This window comes from Sorex fumeus, unplaced genomic scaffold (genome assembly GCF_029834395.1).
Source record: "Sorex fumeus unplaced genomic scaffold, SorFum_2.1 ptg000008l, whole genome shotgun sequence".
Classification (NCBI taxonomy): Eukaryota; Metazoa; Chordata; class Mammalia; order Eulipotyphla; family Soricidae; genus Sorex; species Sorex fumeus.
This window is the reverse complement of record NW_026606065.1, coordinates 58,017,172-58,026,418: the sequence shown is the minus strand read 5'-3', so window position 1 is coordinate 58,026,418 and position 9,247 is coordinate 58,017,172. Positions and strand designations below refer to the sequence as shown.

At 36.5% G+C, this 9,247-nt stretch overlaps 1 non-coding gene across 1 annotated transcript; it reads left to right on the top strand.

The window, feature by feature from the left end:
* The first annotated feature begins 3,611 nt into the window (after nucleotides 1-3,611).
* Nucleotides 3,612-3,720, top strand: LOC130019469 (U6 spliceosomal RNA). The gene has a single exon (XR_008791797.1). It is a non-coding gene; the product is annotated as a U6 spliceosomal RNA (small nuclear RNA).
* Nucleotides 3,721-9,247: the final 5,527 nt, after the last annotated feature.

Below are 9,247 nucleotides of genomic sequence, written 5' to 3'. Positions count from 1 at the left end.
TTTTCCCCAACATTATGAGAATTTGGCAATGTCTGAAGATATGATATTTTTCATGTTTATAATGTTGGTAAGTTATGTTATGACATACAGATTATAGAAGCCAGAGATTCCATTAAGTATGCCATAATTCATAAAATAGCCATACAGCAGTGAAATATCTTGCACAAATATAAGTAGTTCTAAACTTGAGAAATTCTGATTTAAAAATTGTTAAAAGCCTAACCTTAGAAATCATAGGATAACTAGAACGTATTGGATAGTTTACTCTTGAAAAATATGTAATTTTTCAAAAGGCAAAATTTATTTAGACAAAAAATGATGTGAGTATTTTGTTTCAGCAAAATCCTTTATTTATAAAACTATTTATGGAATAATTTATGGGTATTTGACCAATGTAATATCTTTTCTATGCAAGGGACAGTGGAAGACATTTCAACGATTCATATAACATAGTTGTATGTAATATGTGTTTCAATGGTAGAAACCTGGAATTACTTTGTAATTGTGTTTCACAAAATAAGTCTTCTTATTGTTTTGTTGCTTAGTTTTCTTCTAAAGCATTTGCATGTGTATCTACTGACTTTTCCCCAAAATAGTAAATATAAGGTTCTTTCTACTTGTAGGTATATCAAATTTACTTTTGGGGTGAAGCGAAACACACACATGGTGCTCAGGACTTACTCATGACTGCTCAGGATCACTCCTGTCATCATTTAGGGGACCTCTGTGTCTCCTGGAATTGAACTCCTGTTTGTTCCACACATGCAACTTAATTCCTGTACTCTTCTACCATTACAGTAGTCTTCTTATAAACAGGACTGCAACAGATATACTACATAATTCTGAAACTATTTCCCAAGGGGACTAAGATAATTGCAAAATTGTTCAAACAGAAATTCTTGCAAAAGTCGAGGCAGATTATTATAAATAGTAGATACTATAAATAGGGAAGGGAGAATAAGAATGTAGAAAGACGTATTCACGATTTTTAAAGACAGATTTAATACTCTTGCTGTTAAGACTGTGTGAAGTTTGAAGGCAACCCGAATGTTTCAAGCCAGTGTTTGATGATGATGTAATAGTTTTATTAAGCATCTGGGCAGCAAATTTCTCAGGCATTTTGTCAAGCCTTATTCCAGGTGTTTATGTGAGAATGTTTCTGAGAAGAGTAAGATATGACACAGAGGGCTGTGTAAGCAGATTGTCCTCTCTAATGTGGACAAGCCCCATTTATTAGGTGAAGTGTTAAATAAAACAAAAAAATCTTATCCCCATGTAATTTAAAAATATATATATATTTCTCTTACTAAGAGCTTTTCAGCTAGAACACAGATCTCCCTACTTTTGGATTAAACTCAAACATATTCATGGATCAGTACTATGTCTTTGAACTGGAACCGCACCATCTGTACATCCTGCTCTCTCAGCAACAGATCTTAGAATTGTTTAGTCTCCATAGCACAGCGGTAGAGTCTTGGCCTTGCACAAGGCTAGCCTGGCAGACCCGAGTTTGATTCCTCTGCCCCTCTTGGAGGGCCAGGCAAGCTACTGAGACTATCTCGCCCGCATGGCAAAGCTAGCAAGCTACCCGTGACATATTTGATATGCCAAACACAGTAACAGCAAATCTCACAACGGAGATGTTACTGGACCTGCTTGAGCAAATTCATGAACAACGGGAGGACAGTGTTACAGTGCTACAATCGTTTCACAGGGTTCTCTGGAGAATCATGACTAACACAAGTATAAGAAAATAATGTATTATTGTTAGAATGTCTTTGCCTTCATTTGCTCTTATATTACTTGTTTTTAAAATGAGCTGGATACCTAAGCTAATAACCCAAAGCTAGTAATTCTAATTATTACTTTAGGCAACTTTTGGCAACCTTTGAACTCAATTCTCAAGGACAGTGGCAGATTTGCTCTTTATGACGCTATTGAAATATCTTGAAAATTATTGGATTCTTAATTTTGAGTGTCATAACATTCTACGCAATTCGATGATATATTACTTGCATTGCATGTATAAGGCTATAGTTTCAATTCCCAATTCCCAAACAGTAATTATAATTATATTAGAAAATCCTATTTTCTAAAGAATTCTCAAATGTCCCCAGCAATGTTGGTACTACAATCGCATACACAAATCATTTGTACCACAGGTCTTATAATTGGCATATTATTTTGATCAAATTTTACTGTTTTTATTTTCTATACTAATTTATCATTATGAAAGAACTAAATTTTTTGGATAGTCCTTATATAGTTCATTTATATTGAATAACTGTGTACTTATTTCCAATTAAAAATCTACAGTCTTAAAAGAATAACCAAATATATTACTGAAAACCAAATATGAGTAAATACATGACCAACAGTTTTGCCTTTCAAAATATTGACGATGGGAATTTTTAGAATAACAGATTTATTGTTTTAAAATTTCAGGCAGAAATAAATTGATTTTAATGTACATATTTTTGGCTATGATAGAATAACTATAACATAAATGACTAATATTTAAAAAATGACAAAATAAAGACAAAATTTTAGCTGTACTAATAAATATAGGTACTGTGATATTTATAAGTCGATTTACAGATAATTAATACACAAATATTTTATATTATGACTGTAATATTTGAAATATATACAATATATGTTGTGCTGGAGTGATAGCACAGCAGGTAGGGCGTTTGCCCTGCATGCGGCTGATCTGGCCGACCCAGGTTCTATTCCTCCGTCCCTCTCGGAGATCCTGGCAAGCTACTGAGAGTATCTTGCCTACATGGCAAAGCCTGGCAAACTACCCGTGATGTTTTCGATATGCCGAGCACAATAACAAGTGTCACAATGGAGACATTACTGGGCCCACTCAAGCGAACAATGGAAGAACAGTAACAGTGACTGTGAAAGTATGTGTTATAATCATAACAATATCACTAATATTATAGCATGTAATATGTAGTGAAATATTATTCTATTTCATAGTAACATATTGTTATGCTATAAAAATATAGTTTTATGTACACAATCATGGTCACGCTACTCCCATTGTTCAACGATTTGCTCGAGCTGGCCCAGTAATGTCTCCTTCGTGAGACTTGTTACTGTGTTTGGCATATTGAATATGTCACGGGTAGCTTGACAGGCTCTGCCGTGCGGGTGAGATACTCTCGGTAGCTTGCTGGGCTCTCTGAGAGGGGCGGAGGAATCGAACTCGGGTCAGCCATTTTGGCTGCGTGCAAGGCAAACGCCCTACCTGCTGTGCTACCACTCCAGCCCATGTAGACAATATTTCCCCAAATATATAATATTTTTCAAACATTTTTCATTTAAAATTATATATCCACGATCACGATCACGATCACAACCATCCTGTTATTCGTCAATTGTCTCGAGCAGGCCCCAGTAGTGTCTTGTTTGTCCTAGCCCTGAGGATATTCAAGGCTCTTTCAGAGTTAGGAGAACGACACCCATCATTGTTACTGGTATTTGACATATTGGGTATTCCATGGGGAGTTTGCCAGACTCTGCCATGTGGGCTGGTTACATTCGGTAGCCTGCCAGTTTGTCCAAAGTAGGAATGAGATAATAAGATGCCGCGCCCACGAATGCTTCACTTCGGGAGCACATATACTAAAATTGGAACAATACAGAGAAGATTAGCATGGTCCCTGCACAAGGATGACATGCAAAATTATATATCCATTACATAAATATGTACTTGTGCACTCTACTATACCCTTTAGGTCCAAATAAATTTTCATTTTTGTCACACAAACAAATTTTGAGAACAATTATTCAGATTAATTCTTATTAAAAACACTTTAAAATATTTTAAAAAAACCTGGTGATCAGTAAACCAATTTGTTTTTAAACAAATTAAGTATGTCATGAATGCCACACAGCAGAGTCTGGCAAACTTCCCGTCGCACACCCAATATGCCAAATACCAGTAACAATGATGGGTCGCATTCTCCTAAACTTGAAAGAGCCTTGAATATGGCACTTTTTAAAATCTCAGGGCTAGGGCAAAGGAGACATTACTGGTACCTGCTCAAGGCAGTTGATGAACAACAGGATGGTCGTGATCATGATCGTGATGAATAATTTCAATTTTCTCCTATCATTAACCCTTTTTACTTGTACTACTAAGTTTTTTTTAACAATTTTTTCTCTCATACCTATTCTTTAGTCAGTCAATTTGCCTAGTCAGCGTTATAAATTTAAATAAACACTATACATATACCCATATACTCCTAAATTTAGAGATAGGTTTCCCTTGACTCAATTAATTTCCTAGAGTAATATTGAATAGTATCACACGAGATACTTCAGACTATCATGAATCAATGCCATGAAGTATAAGATTGGTGAAGATGTCCGTAAATTTCACGTAAGGCATTAGTTTCTCTGTATATAATCATTACATGCACTAAATTAGGCGTCTCATCAATCTATTTCTCAAGCATCTAAATGGGACTAAAATGATCAAATTTATAATATTAATTTCCTTTAAGGAAGCAAATTTATATAAATTTTTGGTTAATCTTTGTAAAAAAAATTACCAGTAACCCACCCTAAGCCAAATAGACTACAAGGAAAATATTGTAGATCAGTAATGTTAGTAGAAACTGGTTTGTATTTAGAGTGTTTCAGCTAGTAGATATTGTTTCATATTTAGAGATGTCTCAGTATTTTATTTCCTCTAGCCACAGGCATCATTGTTTGATATTTCAAGTAGAAACTTGCAGACGTTAGTCTTCATATTTTTGTTTTGTTTGTTCTCTTTTTAGAATTTTCACCAAGAGAGCATTTGACAGGAAGTGACATTAACACTGGTGAGTAGTGATAAAACTTTTTTTTTTTGACTTGGTGAGTTTTTGTAGTTTGAAAATTCCTTTTTCCCTCAAGATAGGTACGGGAGTCCATTCAAAGAGTTTATCAGAAGTTTCCTGTGGTGAAATTAATGCTTGTTGAAGCCTGCAGCCCTACCGTTGACTCCCCTGTAGTTTTTGAGAATAAAACAGAACATTTTTCCTGAGCTCTGTATCTTAAGTCACTTTTTGGGACGTTTTGTTAGTGGGTCATGTGGGTGTTGCTCAGGGCTCTCAGCTGAAACCAGAAGTCAGACGTGGACTTTGAAATTTAACAACAGTAATTTAAAAATTTTTTTTAAAAAAGTACCAATAAATCCCACTTCAATACCCTCTGCATTTCACAAACTGAGAATAAACACCTGATTTTTGACTTTCTGGATCTTCTACTACTGCTGTCAATGAATAAATAACATTCTCAACTGAAGTTTCTCCCATCTATCCCATTGACACAGTGTTCAACTTAATACTCTCATCAGTATGATAAATTTTCTGAGTAGTAGCAAGACAGTAAGGATTAGTGAAAGAGATTATCTTTTAATGCCTGAACTACCATTTTTTTGGAAAGAGTTAATTCTGGAAGAGCGAAGGCATGGAATATTAAAATTCAGTCTTCCTTGATAAAGACATTCATATATAGAGAGGATAACTTCTCCTAAGGAGCTGTCCACATTTAAAATTCTAAAAATAGGAGTAGCAGTTGTGGATAGTGCCCTGGTTTTGCACTTCATTTCCTTTTGTTGAATTCCGTATTGTTATGGGGTCAGGGGAGGATAGAGAGGGCACTGTAGAATTGGTCCTAAAATGTCACCAACATACTGAAACCAGAAATATACTTCTATGTTACGATCTTCCTCTACTGTGAATATTTGTTTTCCACATAAACGCAAAATGAATGCTAAGTAGTCAGCTGTAGCATTCTCACCACAAAGGCACTTTTGATGACAAATTGAGGTCGACTGAATGACCCTCTATATGTTAAAGTTATAGGTGACAGCTGTTAGAATTAGCATGCGAGGTATAAGCAATAAATGGGAGATATATAAGGGCAAAGCAGTTTCCGAGATAGAACTTAAACTATTAAAATCAATAATTTTAAATTAGCTAGTAATTTTTTTTAAAAATCTATCTTTTTTTGGAGGGAGAGGATGGTGGAAGATGGGCACCTGGCTGTACTCACGGCTTACTCTTGACTCTGCACACAGTGGTCTCTCTGACAGTGCTCATATAGGGTGGTGCCTGGAATAGAACCTGATTTGACCGCATGCAAAGCAAATGCCTTATTGTGATGCTTAGGCGTGTTTTTTTTTCTTTTTTTTCTTTGAATCATCATGAGATACACAGTTACAAAGATTTCATCTCTCATGATTGGGTTTTAGTCATATAATGTTCCAACACTCATCCCTCCACCAGTGTATATTTCCCACCACTAATGTCACCAGTAGCCCTTCCCTGGTCCCCCAGCACCTACCTCTATGGCAGAAACTTTTCCTCTTACTTTCATTCTATTTTGGGACGTTACGGTTTGCAATACAGCTACTGAGAGGTCATCATGACCAAGGGTCACATCTCACATCCTGAGTGATACCTCCATCCATCATTGTTATAGTGATCTCTTCTATTTCCCAACCTCTCCACCAGCACTTGAGGCAGGCTTCCAACCATAGACTAGAAATTGAGCTACCATATGATCCTGCAATACCACTTCTGAAGATAAATCCCGGGGGTGCCAAATGAAAAGCACAGCAAAATGATGTCTGCACTTGTTATGCTCATTGCAACACTGGTCACAATAGCCAGAACCTGGAATGCCAGAGAACAGATGACTAGCTAAAGAAACTATGGTACATCTACACCATGGAATACTATGCAGCTGTTAGAAAAAAAATGAAGTTCATGAAATTCGCTTATAAATGGATGGATATGAAGAATATCATGCTAAGTGAAATGAATCAGAAGGAGAAGGACAGATGCAGCATGACTATACTCATTTCTGAAATATAAAATATCATAGTAGGAGACAACATCCAAGGACAGTAGAAACAATGACAAGGAGGATTTGTTGGGAGAAAAGTTCCCTCTGATCTGCTTTGAGATGCCACCTCACTCCCTGGGCTCGGCCAGGGTAGATGCTCCCAGAACATTTAGAAGCAATGTATATATACGAACACAGGTCAATGATGCCACGAGAAAAGACCCTGGGGCAGGATGTGTGCAGCAGATGTGCAGGTGACAGCCTATCCATTATGATCAAAGAAAGACTATAACCCTATCTATACAACTATAATGATGCAATATAACCCTATCTATAGAACTAAAATGAAACAATGTAATCCTATCTATAGAACTGAGATAAAACAGATTTTTGTTCTAACTACGTAACTACCTGACTAACTGTAAATATTCAAGCCTATACAAACCTTGCTGTTGCTCAGTAAATCAGAACCACTTGACCAGACCCCCACTGTGCTCCTGTGCTTATTTTTCATTTCTCAGTTGGTGTGGAGGCAGTGGCATGGGACTGCTCTTTTTCTTCAGACCCCTCTCTCTGCAGAAGGGATGATCGACCCTGTCCTTAGGATTCTGAGCAGCGGCCCTTTGCTGGACAAGGGAACGTTCTGAACAGAGCCCAGGAGAAGGCCCCAATAAGGACTGATCCTCAGTCATGCTTTTTAATCAGCTCTTTTACCTGCACACTAACCCATACACGTATGTGTGAAAGGGACGTATAGTAGTATTTTATTTTTACTTTTCTGATTAAAATTAATGTTTTTGTGGGCCACACAAATACATACACATATGTGTGAGAGGCACAAATTAACAAAAACTTTATTTTACTTTTCTGAATTAAAAAAATCTATTTTAAACACTGAATCTGTTTATTTTTCAATATAAAACATTTTTAAGACTTTATCTCACCTGTCTCAATTATTAAAAACTATGCCCAAACAGGTTCTATAATAAAACATTAAGTTGCATATCTATGGAGGGAGGAGAAACCATCCAGTAGTTCTCGGGCCTTATAGTTTATTTGGTCCTGGTGATATGGCGTAGATCACAGTGCTTGGGAACACCAAAGTTACACAATATAGGCGAACACACAGTATCAGGAATGAAATTCAGGCCCTTGAATTAAGGGTCTTTGTATAGAAGACATGTGCTGTAGCTCATTGAGCTATCTGCAAAGCCCTAAATTAAAATCTATTACAGAAAAATTAGTAAGTCCTATTTAAGCTACAGGATCATCCTATTAACCTCCGTATGACTTTAATCCACTAGTAAGATCCTAGTAATTTTCATTAGCTGCAATAGTTCCCTCTGTACTATTTTAGATGTTACATATTAAAAAGTCAAAAACACGTATTAATATTTTGTTGGATTAAAATTGTTTAGATGGTATCTCATTGTGGTTTTGATCTGCATCTCCCTGATGATTAATGATGTAGAGCATTTTCTCATGTGCTTTTTTGCCATTCGGATTTCTTCTTTGAGAAAGTTTCTGTTCATTTCATTGCCCCATTTTTGGATGGGGTTGGATGTTTTCTTCTTGTGGAGTTTAACCAGTATTTTGTATATCCTGGATATCAACCCCTTGTCAGATGTGTATTCGGTGAATATCCTTTCCCATTCTGTAGACTGTCTTTGTATTTTGGTCACTGTTTCTTTGGAGGTGCAGAAGCTTCTTAGTTTAAGATAGTCCCATTTGTCTATCTCTGTTTTCACTTGCTTGGCCAGTGGCGTGGCATCTTTGAAGATACCATTAGCTTCAATGTCATGGAGGGTTTTGCCAACTTTATCTTCAATGTACCTTATGGTTTCTGGTCTGATGTTGAGGTCTTTAATCCATTTTGATCTTACTTTTGTACATGGTGTTAGGCAGAGTTCTGAGCCTATTTTTTTGCATGTAGCCGTCCAGTGATGCCAACACAATTTATTAAAGAGGCTTTCCTTACTCCACTTCACATTACTTGCACCTTTATCAAAGATTAGATGAGCATATGATTGAGGAGAGATGTCAGTGTATTCAACCCTGTTCCATTGGTCTGCAGTTCTGCCTTTGTTCCAGTACCATGCTGTTTTAATTATTACTGCTTTGTAGTACAGTTTGAAGTTCGGGAGGTTGATTCCTCCCATTTTCTTTTTCCCAAGAATTGCTTTAGCTATTCGTGGGGGCTTATTGTTCCATATAAATTTCAAGAGTGTTTGCTCCATTTCTTTGAAGAATGTCATGGGTATCCTTATAGGGATTGCATTGAATTTATACAATGCTTTCGGTAGTATTGCCATTTTGACAATGTTAAGTCTCCCGACCCATGAGCAGGGGATATCTTTCCATTTCCTCATGTCCTCTTTTATTTCCTGAAGTAGCG